This window comes from Mytilus californianus, unplaced genomic scaffold, assembly GCF_021869535.1.
Source record: "Mytilus californianus isolate M0D057914Y unplaced genomic scaffold, xbMytCali1.0.p SCAF_12, whole genome shotgun sequence".
In the NCBI taxonomy this organism is placed as follows: domain Eukaryota; kingdom Metazoa; phylum Mollusca; class Bivalvia; order Mytilida; family Mytilidae; genus Mytilus; species Mytilus californianus.
The window spans coordinates 3,877,019-3,904,217 of NW_026262604.1; the positions used below are offsets into that span (position 1 = coordinate 3,877,019).

The 27,199-nt window shown below is 32.2% G+C and overlaps 1 long non-coding RNA gene across 1 annotated transcript; it reads right to left on the reverse strand.

Annotated features, from left to right (window-relative positions):
- Window positions 1–16,238: 16,238 nt before the first annotated feature.
- On the reverse strand, window positions 16,239–26,929 carry LOC127722346 (uncharacterized). The gene is made up of 3 exons (XR_007991706.1): window positions 26,857–26,929; window positions 21,485–21,509; window positions 16,239–16,287 (listed from the first exon to the last, which is right to left on the reverse strand). It is a non-coding gene; the product is annotated as an uncharacterized LOC127722346 (long non-coding RNA).
- Between the last annotated feature and the right edge of the window lie 270 nt (window positions 26,930–27,199).

A 27,199-nucleotide genomic window follows, 5' to 3' on the forward strand; every position in this document is an offset into this window, starting at 1 on the left:
ATATTTGGATTATGTTAAAGACTCAGTAACATCATATTGATTTTTTCCAAATCTTAAAAATAAAGGAAGCTCTACTCTGTTTTGTTGACGTGCCAATTTTTTTGGAATTGACCTGATCTACAACATAAGGGACATATGTGAAATTCGAAGTATAAACTAATGGAGAGGTATAATGTGGACACAATAACATCAATAATGGTCGAACATTGACCTCCTGGTGTCGTTTTGGTTTGCTGCATTGATGTTTACCTAGTTAGTTTGGTTTCTATTTACTTTTATTGACATAACAAAAAGGCAACTGGTGTAAAGGATAATTTTTTTCATTTTGAACTAAAGACAATTTTCAGTGTAGAATATTTCTTATGTGTAATAAATTAAGACCTATAAAGAAAAAAAAAAATGGAATTAGTTTAACATCATAACTTTTTAAACTTCTTACAAAATTATTTTTAACACTTGAAATATATCAATACAGACAATTTTGTCTTCATGTGCTTCTCAAAATTCTTGCTTTTAATGAAGTTAAGGTATTGATGCTGTGTTTCAATTATTTGGAAATTGACGATACATGATACAGTTCTATATTTCCTAGGGGTATATAATGTACAAAGATATATTGACATTGACTATAAGGAATATCATAAAGACAACTAAAGTTAATCAACAATGAAATATGTGTGTGACGCATTAATCGTGATATTATCAAGTGAAATATTGAAGCTAATTTGGACTTCCATTTGATGAAAATTGTCATCTTCTGTTTGCTTTATTCCTTTGTTATTGATTGTAATGAATTACAGGTTATGTGAACATAAAAGTACTACTTGAAAATTTGATCCATGAAAGTTCGATTTTCTGTTGTTCCTTTTTTGTATCCATTTTTTCTTTAATATTGCTGATGTTGATTGTGTGTATCTCGTTTTGGTTTTTTGTTCCGGTATTTGAACATGATTATCTTTCCTATATTACTCAACACCTAACTTAGCACATTGAGATAACTAAAGTATGTTGGACATACTGAATAAGACCATAAAAGAGAGAGAAGGTGAACCAGAATAGAACAGAGCACTTCTACTTTCCTGGTGTTTATCAGGGGACTTATCAGGACTACTTGGTTGAACGATAAAGATTTTTTAAAATGCAAATAGAAATGCTACTACGAGAAAGACTGTGCAAATATATTATCAGCTGACAACATCTAAACGACTTCATGGGTTGAAAGTATTCAATACAGGCAGAACTAAAATCTTTCGCGACAAAACAGGCACATCTACTATACTGGTGGTTGTTTATTATGCTAAACTCAAACAATTGGGATACATTTATTAAATGGTAACAACAATGCTACCACCAGAAAAACAAAGACAGTCTCACATACATGATTTTTTATTAGTTGTTATTGACTTTTAACTAGTTTAATTTTCGTAGGGATGTATAAATGCCCTGCCATGTCCGGTGTGTGTTTTTGTTACTTATTTTTCTGCTTTGTATCGATCTGATCAGTTAAGCCTTTTTCAACTGATTTTTATAGTTTGTTCATATATTATACTGTTATGTCCCAAGTCTAGAGCCTGTAATTCAGTGGTCATTTGTTGATGTAGATCACATTTGTTTTTTTGTTCATTGTTTTTTTCACATAGATCAGGCCGTTAGTTTTCTCGTTTGTATTGTTTAATATTTGTCATTTCGGAGCCTTTTATAGCTGACAATGCGGTATGGGTTTTGCTCATTGCCGAAGGCCGTACGGTGACCTATAGTTGTAAACGTCTATGCCATTTGGTCTCTGGTGGGGAATATTCTAATTGGCAATTTTACCACATTTTCTTATTTTTATAAAGACAAGTATATATGAAATCAACACACAAAACTATAAAAACAAAATTGTGTACAGATAAAACTCCAAGGGGACAGAGATACGAATACAATACTTTTAGGCAGTAATAATATGATATTCTGTCATATCTTAACTTAAATCGTTACCTGCCACTGCTCCTTCGAAATCAGCATTATAATCAAGTGCAACCTCGTTGCGAACGTAATCTGTCCGTACGTCATCGTATTCATCGTTTTGTCCAGGACCTCCCACTAACGCACCTTACAATACGTGTGGATTCGGATATTTCATATCTAGGAAATCATGTGAACAAGTGGCTGGAATAACTGGACATGAGCTAGAAAAAAATTTGGTATGAACTATATTGAGATGTTATTGTATGTACTGTATGACCATCTGAGATCACCCCTGTTTATGGTAAGGTTTATGTTGCTTACTTTTCTATGTTGTGTTTTGTAGACAGTGTTTTGTCTTTTAGTCGTTGTTCAACTTTTTGGGTCATGTAGTTGTCAGTTTGTCCTCGACTTATGAATTTGATTATCCATTTGCTATCTTCTGTCTGTCTTCTTTGACAAAGTTGGAAATTGTTTTTGTCTCTGTTTGCCTGTGGTTCTCATTCAGAATTTATACATATATATATTGATTTACATGTATAATTTTTAATATTTTTTTCATTTGGTTCTTTTATAAATAGTGTTTAATTTGTTCAAAACAACAACACAAAGATATTTCATAAACACAAATACATACCAGCGCAATTTGGACAAATGTTAGAGGTAAGTTAATTGGTGATCTCTCGAATCAAGGTAAAAATGTTCATGAAATTGGACCATACAATACTGCATTTAATATAAAAAAAAGTATAAAAGTCAAAATCGAATAATCGACACAGTAAGGTATAAATCAGTAGAATACATGTTATTATCGCCAATATTGTTCTATAATTTCACGTTACACTTTTTGGATAAATACTTAAAATTTTTAGAATATCTAAAAATTGCGGATTTAGGCATTCTTTAAACGTGTTTACAAGTTGACTCGGTTTTTGTTGTTCAGTTTTAAGTTTTTATGTTGTGGTTTGTATACTGTTGTTTGTCTTTTTGTCTTTTTTTTGTTTTTGCAATGGCGTTGTCATTTTGTTATCGACTTATGAGTTTGAATATCTATTTGGTTTCGTCCGTATTCTTCTTCTTTTCACTTGATTATTAACAGCAGTATATTTTCACTAATTGTTTATCAGTGTATAAATAAACAATAGAATAACGATAGTAAAATAAGTAGTTATGAATAAAATATACCGTGTGGCAAACGAATATAAGACAACCACTAAAATAAAAAAGAAAAACATATGTCAGCATACCTTTAATCCAGTGACTGCCTTAGAAAAATCAAGCTGAATTTTCCATCCGACTAAATCTTCAGTCAGGTTGAACATGAAGTGCCCATTGAATCCTCCATTACCAGTGTTCTTCACTTAAACCATTGGAATGTCATCAAGTGCAACCACAATGACAGGCAGTAGACATAACCAGTGAATCATCATCATCATCTAAAGCTTTCGTACACAATATTAAATGAACAAATTTATAAAATATAATTTAGGCTTTTCAGTAATCTTTCAAAAGGTGTTGCCAAAGTTTTATCATAAGCCATATACTGTCGAAACTTGGGTCTTGTACAATAAATTATAAGTCTGGTATCTTAAGGTTGATGACCCCCTCTGTAGACTTGTGAATGACAAAAAAGTGTTATAAAAAGAACTTTCTTGCAGAAGGTCCATCGATCTCTGCAGGCACTCTGGCTTACTTAACCAATCAAAACTGACCAATAGGAAATATCCAATAGTGCTGAAAGTTGCGTCAAACACCAGTAAATCAATCTTTTAATCATATACAGTGAAACATAGTTTCTAATGATACAATAATGTAACTATGCTTTCCATTACTTAGGTTTGCAAGACATTCACTCTGGTTTATGTAGAGATATATTAAATGTGCTTCGCAGACATTTGTTTAGAGGAAAATTTCAAGTGTTAGTTGTCTTTTAACAGATGTTATAGGTCGGTAGTATTTTGTTACCAAATTATAAGCTGCAATGAGTTTTTACACTTTTAAGTTACACAACGCTTTATTTTCACTTGGTGTTTTATTCGCTTAAACAGTAGGGATTCTCTTACAAGAAACCCAATATTCCGGAATTCATTACTTAAAACAGCTAAAATAAAATGCTGTCTTTTCTCTCATTTTTTCCAAACTTATCATATTACTTTAATTATTCTGATGATTTATTATACATTTGTTTTATTTCATTTATTTATTTTCTTTTTCCCTTTTCTTTCTTGGCCTTTGAAGGGGGTCTTTGTTCAATATAGATAGTAGTGCCTTTTTTTTGTAAGTGTAATCCCGGAATCTGGTCATCAATAATCATGGTATGAAAGGTTATTTTTATTTTGAATTTTATACTTGTCGATGGGTTGAACTATATTATAAATCAAAATTTAATTGTCGATATTAATAGGTATCTGTGTCTATGATGTTAACTATATGTATTTTTCTGTAATTAATTATTTACCTTGAATACGAATTACCTAAAGCTTTAAATATGGTATACTCAGAACAAAAGCAAAATGGTTTTGTAGAAAAATTCTAAAAAAAGGAACTTTTCACCGGTATACATGGTTGAGTCTGTAGATATTTATCCGTAAAATGTTGCCCATTTACCTTTCCGTAATAATAATCTGCGACGTCATTGGCACCTTGAATAATTTACTTACCTGTTAAAGGATATTCCAAACACTGACTAAGATAGCACAATACCTTATCAGTGATCCAGATTTTGAACTCCAGTTACAACACTTCGTCCAATTCCAAAGTATTTATCTGAGGACACATGTATGCATCAGTAGATACGCCAGGATAACTTACACGAAGGTGGTATGCGATGACAAAATGGCCGTTTAAACGCTTTTATAAAGAAATTGATATTCAGTGAATGAGTGACTTTTTGCAAGGCATAATTTCTACCTTTATCTAGTGTATATTTTTTGAATGTGGCATAGGGAATTCCATGTTCCAACTTACACATTGTACATCCGGATTCATTATAGATATGTTTTTTCCAGAATTTACATGAAATTTTGAACAATATAACCATATTTGATGAGGACATCTTAATTTTTACATTCTTTTTTATGCCCTGCGTCAAAATGTCGAAGGGCATATTAATTTACCCCTGTCCGTCCGTCCGTTCATCCGAAGATACATGATATGTCCGGCTATCTCCTCCTATAGTTTTTGAGCTACAGCTTTGATATTTTGTAAGTTGCTTCTACACATTCAATGTGTCCATGTCCAATGGATTTTTAAATATTCTCCAAATGCCAGGTATTTTGATTTTGTCCTTTTTTGTATTCAGAATAAAAATAAAAGATAGATTTTCAGTAATCGTGTTCATAGTGTTAAATGTATAATTTCTTATGGTCAGGTGGAGGCATCATGTTTGTCTTACAGACAGCACAACCAATCCATTTTGTACTTCGACATCACTGTTTTTCAACTCTAAAGTAGGTGGAAAAACTACTCAAGCATATGGCAGAGCAAAGTGGGCATCGTCCATATCTAGTTTAATGATAAATTAAATCAATTGAAATATCAGTCTGGCATTTAGGTAGCATTTTGAATGTATTTTTTTTTATCCGTCATCAGTCCATTTGTTCGGTCGTCACGAAATATCTCAATATAAACTGATCATGATGTGGTATGGTTGCTAGTAATACAGCTGTTCCTTAGGGTCTACATGACGTTAATTAAGACAACTTCAGGTCAATACACGGCCTTAAATAATGAGAAAAACCAACACCATCGAATAAGCCCTGATATGACAACATGTGAACAATTCAAACGGTAAAACCAACTGACTGGTTTAGGATAAAACAATAAACGAAAAACCATAAATATGTATTTAATGTTATATATCAGACAGCAAAAAACGACAACCACTGAAATCTTGCAGGCTGTTGACTTTGGACAGGTACATATGCTACCGGCCAAATTATATGTGTAAGTGCTTAGCCCATCCTAACATGGGACGGTGATGTATAAGCGCAACAAAAGTAGGAATTGGCTTGACTCATCGATCAGATTGGCACTTTGAACAAAATAACAACTAAAAGACAAGAGACTCAAAGTATCGATCTAAGAATACTCGAAGTTTGATCCCAGGCAAAAACAATAAATCATGTTATCCTAGACTACAGTGTCACTCATTATACATCCAACGGATGTAGTGTTTAAACGTCATAAACAGTCTGAATAACCTTGTTCAATGAAGATATGTAAGTGTATGATAGCATCAACAGCATGTAGGAACATGGATTTTCATAACTGTATGTAGTACACATTTACTTATGTTTTAATTTAACAAAACAAAATCAATGTAAGTACCGATATAAACAATCTTCAAAGATCGTACTTCGATGGTAAATTGATACCCTTTAAGAATCCAAATGATTTTACATGTAAAGTATTTAAATTTAAACAGAGCGTTTTTATTTTTTTCATTTTCAAGTCTGCTTATTAATTTTTAAATAAATTTTTACTAAATGTTGAGTTTCACGTTGCGCTATCAATAGATTTTCAAGATGACGCAAGTTAAAGGGTTCATCGTTTTGAGTATGCATGTTGCAGAAACGTCATTTTCCATACTGATATAAAAATATGTAGCCACGTCCGATCCTAAGGGGAAAGACAAATTTGATGTTTCGAGTCGGAGCAGTGATATATCTATTCTGAACACGATCGCAAAACCTCTATGAGGGATCAGTAGGTGGCTTGTTGTAAGCAAAATTGACTTCTATCGTATCTACACTCTTTTGTAGTGTCAATACACATTTCCCACCTATCACTACTGTCGACCAACTTCCCAGACCTATTGAATTTATTACTTTTTTCTGCCCTGATCTCGTATAAGTTCATTTTGGCTACATGAACGTTAAGGGAACAACAATCAATCAATAACACAACCATCGAAAAATACTGCATATATAATTGCCAATGAGAAAAACGAGTAACCACAATCCAAATGACGTAGTTTTTATCAACTATAAGTTACCGTACAATAGAACACTATAAAGGCCACTGACATAATAATAGGTCAAACAATACAAACAAAAAAGCAAGTGGTATGATTTATGTACAAAACAACAAACGAAAAACGAATATATAATATGCAGAAACAAACGACATCAACTGAATAACAGGTTCATTCAGCGACGATTTGCAAGTGTCAAACAATGTAGTCAACGATTTTAATAATTGAATAGACTAGTTGCCCTATGAGCCTTAACTGCTCATCTAGTAGAAATATGCCGTATTGATATTTTCTAATTAATAAGAAAAACTGCAAAATGACTGGTTTGGAACTTCAATAACACATTTCTTTTCAAACATGAGTCATACACTAATATCACAGGTATATCAATTTCAGCAACTACAAATTTTTTTCATCCAAGACTTTAGGTAATCATATAATTCCAAGAGGTCTAACATTTCTTCCTTCAGCCATTTTTAATTCATTTTCCGATGATTTGAGCTTGTTCTAGTTATGAACAGGTTTTGGAGTGCAGAACACTCATTAAGGCTCCTGTGTCAAATAAACAATGTAAAGTTTGTTGATCAAATTTCAACCTTTACATATAAAACATCATGTTTATGCTCTTCAACTGTATACTTGTTTGGCTTTATTACTATTTTGATCTGAGCGTCACTGATGAGTCTTATGTAGACGAAACGCGCGTCTGGCATATCAAATTATAAGCCTGATACCTTTGACAACTATTATAACTTTTAATTGTAAGAACATTGAGTTCTTTGTTGTTATTAATTAAGACCAACTGAAAATTGACCCACATTCCAAGTATTCAACAGTTTCCCTGTTTATCCGGAAATATTCCTCTTCCTGATTTTTCATTTTCATACATAGTAGTATTGGGGAAATTGTCTGAATTATGCTTTCTATATTCTTAACTTTGGTTCCTATTTTTATCAATGTAACGTTCATTATTTCTTTGATGTTTTCTGCATACCACAATAATGAAATTCTATCTGACCTTTTCTCTTATTTGTAAAGATTTCTTGTGTTGCTTCTGAACAGTGGTTTCCTGCTCAGGAGATTGCCCACTGGACACTTGTCTAAGAATTGGTCTTTTATAACATGTATAACTTCGGTTAAACGCTTCATATTTTAAAGCTAAATTTAAACATTACCTTGACAAATTGCAAATGCTAATTCTTTGTCATTTAAAGCTCCCCTAAAAGTTATGTAAGCTAGACTATCTCTTACATCTTGTTGTCCATTGGGATATGCTAAACGGACAATCCGTTTTATATCATGGGCCAGTTTAGGTAAACTCTCACCTTTTTTTCTTATACGAGCATCCATTTTGTTTCTATAGAGTTCCATTTGATTCTTTTAACTCAAACCTTTTGCTAAGTGTACTTACTAAATCACCATTTAAAGGTGGGCTATTGGTATTAATTTCCCCTATGGTACTTAAAGCTGCATCTTTTATACAAGGTATTAGTTTCATTGCCTTGATATTCCCAGATCAATTATTATTTAAATTTGCTACTGTATCAAAATGAACTGCTTGTTTTACCACCAGTATCATGGGGTTTAGTTGTATCAATATTACTTGGTACCTTATGTACTCCTGGAGTGAAAGTTTCATTAACCGAACTGGTTTAAGCAATAGGTGTGAATGCATTCTGTCTGGTTGTGACAGTATCATGTATATTTGAAATGCTGGTAGGTGCATTTAGCTTTACATTTGGAATACTTGTACAAGATTCTATCTGAGTGCTTCGATAGAGCCTAAATTTTGTACATTTTTATTAATGTTCATTTGTTGGAACAAAATATTTACTTGTGATTGTACAATCTTCAATGGATCAGTTGACATTGAACCGCTTTTAGCTGCATGTGTTTCAGGTGGTGACCAATGTATTGTTTCAGGTGGTGACCAGTGTATGGCTTCAGGTGAACTGACACGAGAACTTTGTAAACTATGATTGAAATGAATTAGTGAATTTTGCTCACTCATATTGAATGTATTAAATTCAATTTATTTGAAAATTTTATTTTTTTATTTTTTTAAATTAAAATTTTCACACAAGTTAATAAAACTTATTTATCTATCTAAAAGTGAAGAATCAAATTCAACCACCGGACACCAATAATATAGCGTGCAGAGGAACAAGTTACTAATCTAGTTTAATATGTGTCACTGGTAGCGTGATCAAAATCTAAAACTGTTGGTAACACAGTGTATAACTATTGGTAGCATGGCCTAAAGGCACATATTTTATGCTATTTAATAAAGGACAAGAACTGTTTACATCTTGCAAATAAAGTTTAATAACAACATATTTAAATATAGTAACAAAAAAACAAAAAAAAAAACAACCAGAACAACTGAGAACCAACCTTTTGTAGAATTTAACTTTGTGAACATTAGCGTAAAATCAACGGACAGACGTAGTAAAATTTTTGGGTCAAAGTCATAGGTCAGTAAATATAATTAAGTACAGGGGTAAACGTACACAGGTATTTGTATAAAGCAACGCTATGGTATATTCTACAACAGGTCAGTCAACTCAAAATTCCTGGTAGCAGGTCGCAATCTTACTCATGCAGACGATGCAGGGGTTTAAATACCCCATGGGGACCTCTGGGGAACTACGGAATGTTTCATTGGTTAAAGGTCCCCATCTATGGTAACGGGGTTCTCACACCATGCCAATGTGTAATTTCTGACAGGAAACCAGAAAACAGAAAACGGAGACGAACTTATGCCTATCATTCCCACAATGTACAATAACAATCAATACATACAATATAAAGTAAAGCGGAACGCGGTACCTGCGATAGAAACAGTGTCATGTAGTTCATTCATTCAGCACACACGCGATAATGATATAACAAATCACAAAGGAAACGAACGTGTAAAAACAAGTAAAAGGTGTCTGAGTTATCATCAAAAGGAAGAGTAAACAGGAATATCATACAATTCTACATAACCCTTAACCTTATCATTATCCCTAACGTTACACTGCTATGGCGACGATGTTTTTCGACGAATATGCACTTGAGTGACAACACTTGCAAAAAACCTTGGACTCTAAAGGTTAGGATCAAAATGTAAATAAGGTAACCATGTGATCATTTTAGATGCATGGCGTTCATTCAGAGAGAAGAATGGTTTGAAATTACAAAATACACCCAACTGAACGTATCCTTTAGCATCGTTAATGCTAACACATTAGTTTATTCCTACATTCACAATTAAAATATATAAGACAATAAACGTTTAGTTTCATATTAATGATTTCCCTGTATTTGGTCCTGTTTAGATCAATAAAATGGTAAATACTGACTAACATTGTATAATATCAGGAAAGCATTAAACAATAATTTAAAAGTAAAAATACAATATACTTGCGGAGCAATATAAATGCATATAAAACAAATCAGACAATCCTTTAAAATGTATTTAATGGTGTGTTAAAATAAGCAATTACAGCCAATCTTCATAGAGGTCAAAAATGAGGACGCAAATTGAAAACAATGTAAAACTATGTCAATCAGTTTTCAAAATAACCAAAGATAGTAGTCATGTAAATTTTCGAGCCATTAATCGCAGACATTAACACAGGTTGACATGTCATCTACATTACTAGACATCCTTTTTTCTTTGATTCATCGGGTATGTTTTCATGATGACCACCATAGCTAGAAAAAAAAGATAAATAGAAGATCTTCATCAATGTTTTCAGACCTACATGTTTATCATTACTATCATTATCAACTCTTAAACCTTTACGTTACAAAAAAAAAACAAAAAAAAAAAAAAAAAAAACCTAAAAAAGTAGGAGATAAACACCAGTATACAAACACAACATAGACAATCAAAGAATGAGCACCATGAAACCTACACAATAGGGATGATCTCAGATGTTCCAAAAGGTTTAACATATCTTGTTCATTATGTGGCAATCGTGTTGCTAACATAGGTACATGATTGTGGTTACGACAATAGGAACATATCAGTATTCATCTGTGAAACAGATATTCTTTATTGGTATTACTTGTAGCTGTTATGACATTAATAATCTATACATTACATTATCATTTAGAGGCGTGATATTCAAGTATCCAATTTGTATTTGCTAATATCATGAATTAAATGTGTCAAAGTTATAATGGCATAGATACAAAAATCAAGAATGATGTGACCTTCGGGCAATATGTTCAGAACAAACTTGAACGGATTTCTATTTGAGTTGTAAAATAAAGTTATGTTCGTACGATTCTTCAAAAAATACCCTCAAAATGGGGAAAAAAAAACTTTTGAAATATTACATATTTACATTTACCTGTCAATATGTTCCCAGAGAGTGAATTTTTGCAATGCCAATATTTGTTCCCAGAGAGTGAATTTTGGCAATGCCAATCTTAAATTGTTTAAATGTTATACCAACAATTCAATTTGCCGCTTTACATATTTAACACAAGAGAGTGAATGAAAATAGATAAATCAAACACGTAAGTACATAAGCTTTTTTGCAGTAATAATGTTTGCATTTATCATGTTTATATCAACGTTCTTCCTTTTTTTACGTTTGACCTGTTATACTGAAGCGAAAGCTTGAGGCCAACTTGACAAAATTATCTGTTTTCCAAAAAAAATTTAAAACAAATGATGAGTTAGTTTGTGTTTCCTTGATATATAATGGCAGCAATTGTTAAGGATAAATTACAATTATATCGATTTCAATATGTCATACTTACGTCTGCAGGTTATCATCAATATACGATGTAATTCTACAAGTAAGCGCAACAAATATATTAAACGGATGAACATTTGAACAACATATGAATTTAATTCTACTGTTTTTAATAAGTTTCATGAAAAGCTTATTCTTACATTTCTCATTACATATGACACACTCCGTGGTGTGAAATATGACAAGAATATCTAAAAGTGTGCATTATTTAACTTTTTACTGTCTAAAATAGTATTTTGTGGAAAGGTTTGCAGGAAATAGTATCTATTTAACCTATCAAATTAAAGTTTGCGATGCTTTTCAAATACCTTTAGGTATAACAATGCCCAACGAATCAATCATATGATATACGTTAGTTATCATTGTCCTGTTACATAACAAAAGAAACCGTAACTGAAGGACCGGAAGCATCACACGATTAAATTGTTATTGTGTATGAAAAATACAAGTCACTTTAGATTTAACTTTATGAAAGGGGGTTTGATATGTTTTTTCCCTTACTTCATAACATTATTTTTCAATTTTTAAATGATTTTATTTAAATTAATTTATTTTTGTTCTTTTTTGTCTGGCAATACAAACTATTAAGTTAATATGAGAAATTAGAAGAAGTTGTAAATAATAATATTTTTTTTTTGTCAGTTGTTATAGTGATCAATATGAGTCATAAAGGCAATATTTGGTCACTGGTGGACCATCACAGTGATCGATTACTCAATAGCAAGAACTTACTTTCACTGGTGTATACAAATCACTACTATCGAATATCAAAGAACCTTGATATCACTATGTTAACACACCATTAAGCATGTGATAATGGACATTAAACATTAAAGTTGTTATAAGTAGAGTAATAAAATCAGCGTCTCTTACACATGTTTTGCATAAAAACTTGAAAAATTACAATTACGTATGCTTACAATGTTAATTTGTATACAATACCATGTTGTTGTTTTTTAAAAGAAACAACAAGAACTAACCGTATATTTGAATTACAAGTATAACACTCCCATAGACCGTGTTGTTCAAACATATCATCCCCACTGACTATGTATCAAATATACGCGGTTACCATGTGTTCGCGTTTAATCAAAAATATTAATTAAAGTTTATAGGAAGCATTCATACGTTATATGACATGGACATAAACGCAAACGAGTATGTATGGGTATATCAATATCTACCTGTTGTCTGTCGATGATTTAAGGTGATTAGAGATAACTTACATTTTATCTAGTGCTACTGTTGCATCAATATTCTCATATGAAGTCTGTCCACTGATTGCCAGTCCTGTTACACAGTAACATGCAAAATGTTCACAATTAAATTTCGTTAGGTTATATTCGACCTCAGATCTGTCAAAAATTAAAACCATCATTTCGGCCCTCTCCTTAATAACTTCATTCGAAAAAGATAAACTGTCGTAATCATAGTAGAAAATGTCATCTTTAAATTTTATAATTTTTTTTTCTATTCTAGGTTTAATATTTTTGCTAAGTACTGCTGCAGAAATATTGGCAGTTGTATCAGTGGCCGTTAACTCAACAATTTCGAATTTTCTACTGATGTCATAAATATTTATGATAATACCATGATGCTTATAAATATAGTTATTTCTCGCAATCTTCATTCTTCCAAATGCAACTTCAAGTCCAATCTTTAAATCTTTAAAAACATCCAATCGTCTTTCTGTTTTGTACTTGGTCTTCAATCAACAAATAAATTGTGATAATTATTTCCATTACATCTTACAATGCCCTTTTTTGTAACAAAACTTGGCACACTAACAGTGTTTGACTTTTGAGTTTATGTATATGAAAAATGCCTGTCAATATACCTATATGTGCTGCTTGTTTCTCGACAATACTACAAAGGGAACAGTAAGCCTAAATACACTCATAAATGCTCAGTTTGTATTGTTGACTATAAAATCTGAAAGCATCAGACCTGCTTTTGATATAACACACGCAAACAAAAATGAAACTATCAATGGGTAAATATACATGCCTACAGGTAACCGTTTTAAAAATTGGACGATATTTATAGTGTTGTCAATAATCGTTCAATCTTTCTCTGAGACAATGATGTAACAGTAAACCAATACAACAACTTGTAATAAAAAGTGAAATAACAGAAATACCGAACTCCGAGGAAAATAATAATAATAAAAAAAAAACAAAACGGAAAGTCCCTTATCAAATGGTAAAATCCAAAATTCAAACACATCAAACGAATGGACAACAACTGTCATACTCCTGACTTGGTACAGGAATTTCCGAATGTAGACAACGGTGGATTAAACCTGGTTTTATAGCTAGCTAAACCTCTCACTTGTATGACAGTCGCATAGAAATTCCATTATATTGACAACCATGTGTGAGCAAAACAAACAGACATAATAGGGGAACATGTCGATAAACAATTGAACTTGACTTCTCTCACCAGATTGCTGTGATGGACAACAACATCTTAATGTATCGAACTGTACCTTATGCATGTTTAATAATCATCTGCTGCGTTTTCCAAATTTTCTGTGAATTGTGAATGGAAAAACGTCTTTGACATTTTGTTCACCTTGGAAGGAAGCAGTCTATACATGTATCTATTTCGCGAAATTATTTTACAAAAGTTGATGAATATATCAGATGGATGAAATATCAAGAATGTTAGGAATTGCGAGTTATCAAAAACGTACGGCGAACATTGTCTCTCAATTAATCCTTTATAAGGATTAAAACTGATCAAAAGGCGAAATAACACACAAGGTTAAAGTAAAAAAAAAATCGAAAATTAGCGCCAATTATGAATAAGGCCATCTATGTATAAGGTAGATAAACCTGTGGTTTCGAATAGTTTTGTAAACAGAAAGCTTTCAGAAAATGATCATTATAATGATAATTCGTGTCAACACAAAGAACTGTTGATACCCTCTGCTACGAAACGTTAACCAACACTTCCCAGTGATCAAGTTGCTGTAAAAACTCATCAAATATAGATGGTTAAAATTATTTACGCACAACACCTGTCTCGTCTGACACTGAATCAAATACAGAACGCCAAATAATATCAATCCCCCAAAGTACATTTAAGTCTTCTTTGAGAATAAAGAATAACACAATTTTAGCGTGACACCTTTAGACTACTTAGTATTGGGTTTAATTCATTGACAAACATATAAATGTCTAACACACTATCGTTTTTTAGCCGAACAATATGCAGTTGAGAAATTGAATAATGTGGAAAATATTGATTAGCCACTAAAATTTCAACAATTGTTAAAGAACATCAAATGTGTTTGATGTTTTGTTATTCAGTGACTCTCGAATAAAACAACTTAAAAAGGCCAAATAAAATACGAAGTTGAAGAACACCGAGGTTCCAAAATTCCGCAAGGTTATACCAAATACACCATGAACATGTCTATGACATCTTTTGCCTGATAATAATATGTTACATTGTACTCACTATACTATCCTTCCCTGAAAGTTGACAGAAATACACGATTTCATGAAAATAAATATACCCAGTAAAAATATATATGGTATTCAGGACTCAGACAGGGTATATAATGCGAAATTCCCAGCGAAGTGGATATAAACCCTAAGCCGGGAATGTCACATTATATACGCTGTCTGAAACCTGAATTACGGATAACCCCTGCCTTAATGGTTTTTTTGTCAAGTACCAGGTATTAAAAATTTTCAACACTCCCCATGCAGTATATATATTCAGTATATGTTTATTGTTTTAAGTAGAACAGAAAGTAATGATCCTTCTAGAGTTCACTGATGTTCAAGCATCTATCCCCAACTCCCCTCTCACTTTCCACCACCATCCCCACCACCACCCGTTGTTTTGTTGTGCTTTTAATACTCAATCTATCGTTTTCTGTGTAGTGTAGTATTGTGTTGACTTTTATCTTTGTCTTTTGTCGTATTTCTTTTTGGTCGTGGTGTTGTTAATTCATTACTCGACTTATGTTTTTTGTTTTGCCTTCTAAGTATCGTCTTATGTTTTTCGTTTTTTTTTTGTTGCATCCTTTGCGTCAGTAAAATTTCATAGTCTCTGAACTTAACGTTTATTCCATGTATATCGTTTTTATCATGCTAGTTTGAGAAAACGTGTACTGTAATGATTCCTTCTTCGGACTGATGACATTGCAGTACAAATAGGATTTTAGGTACATAAACTTTTGATACCGTATCCGTTTTGTAAACCACTAGATAAACGATATCAAAACATGTGTTGACTACTTTCTAAAGAAGAAAGGGGAGAATCGATCACAGGGTTACGATTTTGTATCTAGCAAAGCACAAACGGCAACCATCAATACATGACGGACATAGCCCGGCTGGGTTAACGCAGTTGTGCGTGCGCAGATAACCACGCCCCTTTTGAATTATCATGACAATATTTGAATAGTCATTCAAAGGCATTTCGATCAAATTCCCTTGTTTCCTACGTTTGTTTGTGGTCTGAGTGGATAAAAATAAACAAGGAATTTTCCAATACACATCGATTAAAAAGTGATAAAATCTGTATAATGTTCAGTATTGTACTTACCTGGCTTTAATTTGAAGCCAACAATAGTCCTCCTTATATCACTAAACCCTTGAAAAAAAAAATGGAATTTACTTTTGAAGACTTCATTTTTATGAATGTTGTAATTGCAACAACACTGTATGGTAATGTACATTATAGATATCATTTATTATATCCATTTTCTATATCATCATCGAGTGATGAAACATTCTTTGCGTACGCCAAGCACCTTTTTCTTGCATGACCATGTCTTATTTGATCTAAACGTAAACGCGGTGTACCTCAACTGTGCATACAAATTGTGAAAATTTTAAGGGTTGTGATAACATTTTATTATCACGTTGATATATTCCTGCCTAAATTTTTTGCAGAATTTTATTGTAGTAAGAAGTAATGCCATTTTCAAACTCCGTTTATTATTCCTTCTGGAATAATACCAACAATATCATATTAAACTATTTTCTAAAGACAATTGAGGAAAAGCGGTCGTAAATATTCGTTTTACTGACACTCAGACATGATTTTATCAAAAATTTGATTGATCGTCATTAATTACAATTTTGCATGAAATTGGATGTAATTCATTATTTATGAATTACTAATTATCGAAAAGGATTACATTTCAATTACATTTTTTTTTTGGTATTTAGTGTCATTATACATGATGAAGAAGAGATGCAAAAGGTAACAAAGGGATATTCAAACCCATAAGTTGAAAACAAAATGACAATTTCATTGGTAGAAAAAAAAAAAAAAAAAAAGAAAACGAAAAAAAAAAAACGATGCGCAGTTCACAAAACACATTAATATTTGAATTTCTTTCTCCAGAAAAGGGAAAGAACAAGTGATTACCAGTATCAAAAGTTCTGGACATTTACATGATTTATGTACATTTAAAGGTTTTATACTATAACTGAATGTTTATCATTTTTTTAATGAGCTTATAGCCAAATGTATAGACATGTTGTATCTTAATTTTCAAACGAGTTGACAATATTCATTATTTTTTTTGTTAATTTGGTGCAAAGATTAATCAAATTAATTAAGGGTGCTATAATCCCAATGACAATACATGTTTGATAGATAAAGTTTTGACTTATTGTCACTTTAGAATAACCGAACACATTTAAACTGTGACATTATGTAATTAATATTGAAGGAAACGGCTACATATTACCAGTGTACAGTAACTTGTCTGCCTCATGGAAGAGCTAATTAATATTTGTTTGAAAAAAACTTAAGTTAATGATTCATGTGGGAACTGTTTACGCCAATAACACTGAAATGATACAAAAACTCTCAGTACTTTAATGTACCAATTATAATCACTCATTCTCAGCAAATATGGACCATTTGCCAATTCATACATTGGAAATGAATTTGTGTAACTGAACTATGCGGAAATGGTTCATGAATATATACTGTGAACGAATCATGAGTGGTTGATCTTAACTCTAACTGATTAAAAAAGTATCGATATTCAAACTATGGGCTCCTGTTTTGAAGAAAACAGACACGTTACAGTCATGTTTTATTTTGATAAATAAACTACGATACAATGTGTTGCTGACGGATTTTTCCCCACACTTTTCTAGAGGTTCCAAAGATTTTATTACAGTATTGATTCCTGATGATCGATATCGAAAAATTTATAATTTTGTCTTGAATTTATAGCTAAATCAAAATGCTGCAGTTAATAAAAATAAAAGAAAAAATAAGTTACCTTTTTGAAAAATATATGTGGATTATTACTCCAAATTTTTCTAATTATCAATTATCAACTACTGCTGTGGTAATTTAGTAGATATTTTGTTGATTATAAATACCTTTGCCATAATATCATCATGAACATAATTTAAAATAAAAAGTAACGTATCTGTTGAGAAATTGGCTTTGATATAAAAACTCTGTAAGTATGTTATAAAACCAATTATCGTGGATAAACTTTGAATATACAATATATGAAACAAGAAACAAGTGTTAAACTCTCAAACTTTAACAAAATCCTTAAAATATAATTCATGTAACGTATCTGTCTAAATTGCATTCTATACATCAACAACGTCAGTTTTTGTAGTTATGAGTGTCATCAAACAGTTCAATTATTCTTTCGACCGATCTTCTGCCTATCGGTGTCATCTATTTTGTACATACGGCTTGATTTACCAGTAGCTGTTGGTGCATTTATGGTACACATGACATCTGTTTGATGGACCCAAATGATATCCAATGGTGCTGGACACTTGAAAAACTGCTACCTCTTTTTCATAAAAGAAATCTGTAGAGTTTCATCTGATCTGTCGTAACACTCGATTATACCACTGCTTCATTTTGATCGATATGAAGATAGTGCTCTGTTCATCCAGCATAAACGCTACCACGTTTACATACTTCACAGTAGCACGATGTATCACGCACAAATATTTTACCCATCCCTTCAGTTCGTATTGCATGTAGCTTCATAGACACAGGAACTGCTTTTGAGACCTTACCAACAAAATATTCAGCGGCAGAATTATAATCTTCATCAGAATAGAAAACATACGAATTTGCTTTCTCAATCTTAATATCCCATTGGAAAAAGTTTCTTGCATCCTGCATGGAGGTCTTTCCTTGTTTTACTGCATCTGAAGCGGTTCGTTTGCAGGTTTTACCAATGCCATCGCAAGGGCCTTTCCCGTATCCCACTTCAAAATAATTCCAACTAGCGTTTATGCCGTATAAGGAGTGGTGATTGGACAGCAAATCAAAAATATAACGACTACGGTAATGACATGAAGGACTATCAGTCCAGAAGTGGATATGTGCAAGTCCTATTAAAGTATCTAGTAAAACTGGAATCAATTTACGGATGATGGCTAACTGCAGTACTATTATGATGATTCAAATCAGATACGAATTCTATGCTTTTGTGGATCAACTTTTCGTCATCCTTGTAATATGCTACAACTGGATGCACAGTAATCGATGTAGAATTCCAATACGCTGATTGGATCTCGTCCATTGTTTGACATTGGCAGTTTTCTGCAAAATCCATTTGGACGATAGCATGGCCGACTGGTAAATTGCTTTTCAGGTCATCTAGGGCTGTGTACTGAGGTGAAATTCGTTCTGTGTGCTGTAAGATAGATTCATATTCTTTTATCATGAACGGGATGAAATTATCCAATGACATTTTCACTTTAACAACTCTCATTTTCTTCCCCATCTACTTCAACCCGTTTCTGCTCAAATTCAACTTCTTGGGTTTTCTATTTTAATTATTTTTTGTGTAAAGTCATTTACTGATACTGTCCTTTTTACACTTTTAGGTTTTGGAGAAATATCTACAGCTAAGGATCTTAAGCATTTGAATTTAGGACTAATACTTTGATGTCTGGTGCATAAGTATGTATTTGTATTTGTATTTCTGGAAAGTAATGATGTGGTTTTGGTCTTAATTTACAATAAATTGAAAAGGATATCTTGATATTCTTGTTTTTTATTACACATTTCTCGTGTATATTTCTGAGATAGTCATTCAGAATTATTGTTTGTCTCTTTTCTGTAGCTACTTTTACTGCATCATTTTTTCCGGGGATACACCTACTATTGTTGTCCCTTTCAAGGAACATATCAACATTTTCTCTCAGCTGGCTACGCATTGTCAGCATTCGTGTTTGTCTTGGTCTTGTGATGTGTTTTGACTTATGATTTATTAATCTTTTCCTGTTTATCATTATCAAAATCTCTTTGCTAAGTTTTCTAGAATATTTGTATTTCTTGATTGTTGATCCCGATATAATTCTATCAATAGAACGACGTTCTGATTCTGTTTTGTTTTCCTTTCGTGCTTCTTTTATTTCATCCACAAGACAGCTAGCAAACTTATACTTTTTAACAATTGATTTCGGAATTTGCTTTTGACTCATCCCGGCTGATCGAATGTCGAAATTTGTCTTTGATTTTGGGGTTAGATTATTGTAATTCTTGCTATCAGATACTATTGAATCTTTAGATTCCCTGGCTTTCAACCTCGTGCATCTTTTTTCCACTTTTCTGCTAGAGCATTTGTTTTCTTTAGTCTTTCCTTCTCCAAAGAGTTTTCTTTACCTGCATTTTTTAGAGCAGTTCATCTTTTTGTAGGAGCTAAAGTTAAATTCTACAAGTATAGCATCTGAACTCCTTGAACGTAACGAAGGTGTAGTTTGTTCTGAATTCATGGATGTACCTCCTTCAGATGATGTTGACGGCCTTACGTCATGGATTTGGTTTGTTGTGTCTGTGCTCACTATACCCTATTCTTTACTTTGGTTTAGTTTTTTCTTTGTCTCTCTGTATTTTCTGCATTAGTCCTTATTTCTTTCTCTACCTTTTTGTAGCTTTTTTGCTGAGGCCGGCATTCTGTTTTCCGTGGCCCTTTTTCTTTCAGTCTCAAAATAACTTCGAACATTATTCTTTTTCCTTTATCTTTAGTCTTTCTGAATTTTCGCTCTTGATTAAGCCATTCTGAAATAAATAAATAGAAGTTGAGTTCTACCTATCATTTACATTACTCTTATGAAGAGAAAGTTATCACACAATACATTTTATACAATGAACATAATACGTTACCATAAAAAGCAGATACGTTACTTGTTGTATATAACCTGAAGGCTGAATTACAACCATTTCATATATATGTTTTCTTGTAGGTTAATGTATTTAAATATTTAATTAATATTTATGTGTTTAAATGTCTCACATTAATTTATAAGTACAGCAGTTATTAAAATATCCAGATAAAAACAATATACTTACTTAATTTTTGATGATGGCCTTCATTTGCGTTCAAAATATGCCGCATGTAAACTTTTTGTATTGCGGGAAATGTTTATTGATAACTAAACGTTGCTGGTGACGAATATGTCAAACATCCGGAACGGTACCGATATAGCGAACGTTTAAGAAAACGTGGTAACGTTTCTGTCGGTATCGTATCTGTTTAAAGAAATATTCTTAGTCTTTTATTTTAAACATAATATTTATAATAGAACAATCGACAGAAAATAATATATACCAACCGGGACATTCGTTTTACTGAAAATGACACAGAATTGTATAAGGGTAGGGAAAAATTCATTTTCTCCTTTTTGTTGTCTATATATTTTTTCGATAGATATTTCCCAGCAGATTTAAAAATCGGATTTTGTACACAATTTACTCGGTATACGTCTCGAAATATCTACAGGGATTTTGCCCCGATTTTCTGAGAATGAGTGCAATGCATTTACGAAAATATACTTACTGCGCTCATTCAGTTCTATGTTTGTCTGAAATGAAAAATTATCATAAAAAATCACGTTTCTTTTCTTTGGTTAGTTGAAACACTCAAATAAAAACTATGGTTTTATTTTCTTTTGTACAAATTATCGTTTGTTTTTGTAGACGTGTATTTATGTAAGTTTTAGATCTTTCCTTCGTTAAAATCATAGTATGTAGGTTTCCAAAAAATCATATGCCTTCTTTTATGAAGTGGTAATATGATAGAGAGTTCCCCCTTTTTTTAAGGTTTTCTCTTAATCCTAGATATGAAATACAATGAAATCACGTCAGGAACCTTGTTAGCAGTTGTCGCATGTACAATCTTATTGTTTTTGTTTTTCGTTTCTTTAATCGGTCTCCATGGCATCTTGTGCAGATTCGGGAATCTTTCATTGACTTATGTCCCGCATATCGTTCATTCCTAGATGCTTTGCCTGCATTTTATCTAATCTGTCTTAGTTTCAAAAAGACGAAAATATTGTTGCTATTATTTTTATTGTTTGTGTTTTGTGAGCCTATTTTAACCTGCATAACAAAATAAGCAGAAAATATTAAGGAGACAGTCAAAACTATAAGTCGAATATAAACGAGAAATAGGGCTATTATGGATGTTGTTAGGAGTAAAATGTTCTTTAAAATATTTAATACGAATATCAACTATGTTCATTACTGAATTAAAAAAAAGAAGAATCTTAGAATTTTTTGTCAGCTTTTTATCGTTTTATCATGTTTATCCATTTCATACAGTAAGTACGGAATGAGTCGTGAGTCGTGAATGATGATACGACACTCATTCGAATTAATAATTAAAGGGGACGATATTTAGGTCCTTTACTAAAGAATGATTTGAAATATCGGTCCCAGACGATGTGTAAGTCTCCTGCTATAACATGGGAACTGGGAACATAAATATATTTTGAATTACCGCAATTTTATATTAAGGTTATATTAATTGATTGATTGATTGGTGTTAAACCTGACTTTCAGCACTATATTGCTATTTTGTGGCGGTCAGCTTTTATTGCTGGAGGAAGTTTGAGTGCCCAGAGAGAACCACTGACTTTAGGTAGCTAACTGAGAATCCTAGATAATCAACTTGCCACATGCGGCACTCGAATTCAAAACCTCAGTGATGGCACGCTAGTGTAGAAGTTCGACTTATTAGACCACTCTGCGACCGAGGTTCCCTTACTAGACTAAGAAACACCAACGTTACCAAACGAGTGACCGAGTATATCAGGTAATCGTGAAGGGCAAATTTATCCTGCTCCACTGTTTAATGATTGTGGAACCTGTCATAAAAGTAAGAGAATGGTGATAAATGAATAAGCATTCAGTAATGTCACAATCAAAGGAAAGAGGAAGAGATTGTAGCTACGACAATTGGAACATATTCGTCGCAATCTGTGACATAGTTATTTCATTATGTTGGTGTCCTTAAAACGTTTAAAGGGAAGACGTCAATCAAACCATTAAGGTAAACAAATTGGAACGCTTGGTTCAAGAGCCTCTTGTAAAAACAACTATCTTTCAAGGAATTCGATATAGAAAAAAGCAAGGTCTGTTAAGTCCACTATTTGAAAGCTGAAATCTTCTCTTTTGCCATATAATTTAGTTCTCAACCAGTCCTCATGTCATGTTTCTGAATCTAATCAATATATCAAACAGACCTATTTGTGGTATCAGTTATTTTAATTTCAAATAGATAGATGCGTAAAACGCTAGTCGAAAAACTTTAAATCATTTTAGTAAGATAACATAATCTTTATAGCGGAGTGTGGATCTAAAGCATAATGCTAGCTTTTTCATTCTTCTTGATAAGTTCCAGTATGAAGACAGCTTCCTATAAATATCAAATACAGTGATCAAAGACTTTTGGTTGAAAATCTACCGAAACAGATCTATGAATGTTCAGGATTTCAAGTTTGTGGGGTTATGCCCGTTAGAAAATAGAATCTACGTCTTTTTTTGCACGATTTGTCCATTATTTGGAAGTTGCCATCCATCCAGGATTTCGACTCACGATATTTGTTCTTTTTTGTTAACAAATTTCGTTGACAATGTCAAGGTCACCATCTATAGGTGTTAAGGCTTACAGTTGTCAATATTGAAATCTATTTACAACTGCTAGTAGCTTGTAGCTACAATAATTGTACTCGCTATATGTATATGTGTAACATGTGTAACATGTGTAACAAATTACTGGAACAGATGGAAAATGTATGAAAGTATTTTAGATTGAACTTATTTGTTATGCACGATAATGCCTTAATTACTGACATCAAGATCCCTGTTAGCAAAGGACATTTTAAGAAGGATCATTTGTATCGTACTAGCTGTCTATTTTGGTGCTTCTAGTAAGCGTTTTACGACAATCCCTATAATAAGACGATTTTGACGTTGTTCCAAAGATTGTTTCAAGCTTTCGAGCTGATATGAATGGTCATGTATATCTTATAGTGTTATATGTACACTGTTGATAATAATAGAGATAACTATATATTTGAGATCAAAGTGCAATGGTCTAGCCTATCTATAAAATTATAATACCAGATTTCTACACTCTACGAGTTTTTGTCAGAAATACACTGTTCTATCTCTTTACTCCAATTAGATTATAATGGCTTATTCATCTAATTAGTTGAAAGAAAATTTTTTTATAGGGTTGTATCTCGTTTATTTCTTATATGTTTTTGCTGCTGAATAGTTGTTATCAAAATATCTTAATAGTAATATGATTAAATGGTGTGCATGGTTAGAACTTCATCTATGAGCAATTCTTAGCAAAACCAGCAGTACAAAATTGGGAATAATACAGAGTTACAAAATCCATGGTCTTTCTCTAGAGATAAATTAATTAACTACATTGTTTGTAGTGAAATGTTCTATCTCCAAACTAGAGGCTCCAAAGAGCATGTGTCGCTCACCTGATATTTTTGTTAACAATTGATGTATGAAACAATGCAGCAATAACACTTTTTTAAAGGAATCTGTGTGGATCAAAATCTAATCTTTCGTTTGATTTTAACTGCTTTCCACCCATTTGAGATTTTAAAAATTGAATTTGTCTATGTAATTTCAGAGGAGAAGATTTTTGTAAAAGATTACAAAAATTTATGAACAATTGTTAAAAATTGACTATAAAGGGCAATAACTCCTTAAGGGGTCAATTGACAATTTTGATCATGTTGACTTATTTGTAGCATCTACTTTGCTGAACATTATTGCTGTTTGCAGTTATCTCTATCTATAATAATATTCCGGATAATAACCAAAAACTGCAAAATATCCTTAAAATTCAAGTGTAGCAACCCAACAACTGGTTGTCTGATTTTTCTGAAAATTCCAGGGCAGATAGATCTTGACCTGATGAACAATTTTATCGCTGTCAGATTTGCTCTTATTGCTTTGGTTTCAGAGATATAAGCCCCTATGTTCTATTTTAGCCATGGTGACCATATTGGTAGGTCGGCCTGGTTGGTTGACACATTTTCTTAAACTAAATACCCTTATAATGATTGTGGCCACGTTTGGTTAAATTTGGCCCAGTAGTTTCAGAGGAGAATATTTTTGTAAAAGTTAACGGACGACGACGACGGACGCCGGAAGACGGACGCCAAGTGATGAGAAAAGCTCACTTGGCCTTTTAGGCCAGGTGAGCTAAAAAGTGGATGCTTTATTTCCTTAGTTGTTCGTCTATTGAAAAAATATCGAACACAGACTTACTCTTCATGTACGTAAATTTCGATTCATATATAAATTTTTATGTCTCAGTCGAAAATTTATGATATTGAGCTGTTAAACTTTAATTAAAATTTTTACCAATCGTAACAAATGGGAATATATAATTATAAGATTCACACAATGGACACTTGAAAACCTAAATTTACTGTAATGAACTTGATATCAGTTTGTCAAAAAGATGCATAGTTTTTTTTTTTTTTAAATTAATAATTGAAAACTTTACTTTTTCCAGCAGTTCGCATTAATGAGTGATTACATTGATTTCCAAATTTACACACAATAATTTTTAATAAAAATTAAATATTGAAATTTATGTTACCCAAATATTGTGTATATATACCCTTTCATTGTATTTTTTTCAGTTTTCTCTTATTTCTATGCTTTATCATCTCGCGACGTTTTCTTTGTCGCAAGAAATCTATGTTAGTAAAATTTTCGGAGTCACGTTTTTCACATTTCCGTATTTTTCGTAGCATTTAAAATGTCCTTTTCTTTGTTATGTTTAAGCAAGCAGTTTTCTCTATTTTGTTTCGTCTTTTTAAATTCACGATAGTAATATAATTTTTTCTATTGACGATTTTACTTAGGTCTTTGTAAACGAATTTTAAAAGTAAGGTCAACAATCAATCAATCACTTTCATAATCTTGGCAAATAGGTATATCAAGGGCAACAATAGTTTAAGCAATTGTTCAAGCTAAGTAGAAAATACAAATCGAGATGAAAAACAAAAATAAATTGAACATACTGGTTGCGTTGACAAGCTACAAGTCTCCTGCTATGTTACCATCATCTTTATACGAAAGCACACTCAGTCAAAATATCACAATACGGATTATAACAAATTATGTTAGTTGACAGAGCAGATGATCATTTCGGTATAAATGTATATGAACGAAAAAGCATGCCACTTGTGAGTTGAGACACAAACAGATCGTATAGGTCAACCACATCGTGATAATGACCGTAAAACTTGTGTAGTGTCAATTTCAGTCGTCTTCCACATTACCCTGCTGGATTAATTTTTGTGTCACAAGCATATCATTTTAAAAAAGTGTGTATAATGTCAACACGCGCGAGCGTAAAATTTCATTTGGTATATGTAATCGCCATACGATAGGTAAGAGGATATTTTATTCCTGATAAACAGGAAGTTAACAATGAGAATGTTGCAATTGTCACGTTTGCTATAGATCCTAATTTAAATTTGTCTATCTACGTCAATATCAAGAGGAAAGTATCCTGAAGACATGTTTTGCTTTAAAAACGATAGTATCTAGCTTTGCTTAGTTCAATTAGTCAAAGGAATATGTTTAGGGATTTTTCTTTCCCAGTAATTGATTAAATTAGCTGTATTTTGCAACACCTTCTGGAATTTCAGATTTTTAATGCTCTTCAAGTTCGTACATAATTTAGCCTTCCTAACATTTTTATATTCGAGCGTCACTTCTGAGTCTTGCGTAGACGAAACGCGCGCCTGACGTCTACATTTTTAATCCTGGTATCTATGATTAGTTTTTTTTTATAATGAATGAATTTCGACTTTTTGCACAAATGTTACTTCTAACTGCAAAATGGAAAGCAAACAATATTTTTTTTTCTTTTTCACTTACTTTTCTGTTATGTCTAATATCTTTTCTATAGATGCTCTCATGACTACTAAGAGCGTCAAAGGGTGAATCATCCTGAAAAATGAACAATAGACTACATTTTGTACACTTTGAAAAGACTAAAATGTGAAGATGATCTCCGGTCTTAAAGCTCAAACCCTAAAACTTATTTTTGATAAAAATTTCTACTTGAAGAAAATATTACTTATTTACAAAAATACTATGGTTAATCACTGACGTAATACAAGAAGGTATGACAATATTAAACTTTACAATAATAGTTAATGTTTCTCTGATTAAAAAATGCTATATCAAAAAAATCCGGAAAACAGCTCGCTAGCAAAAA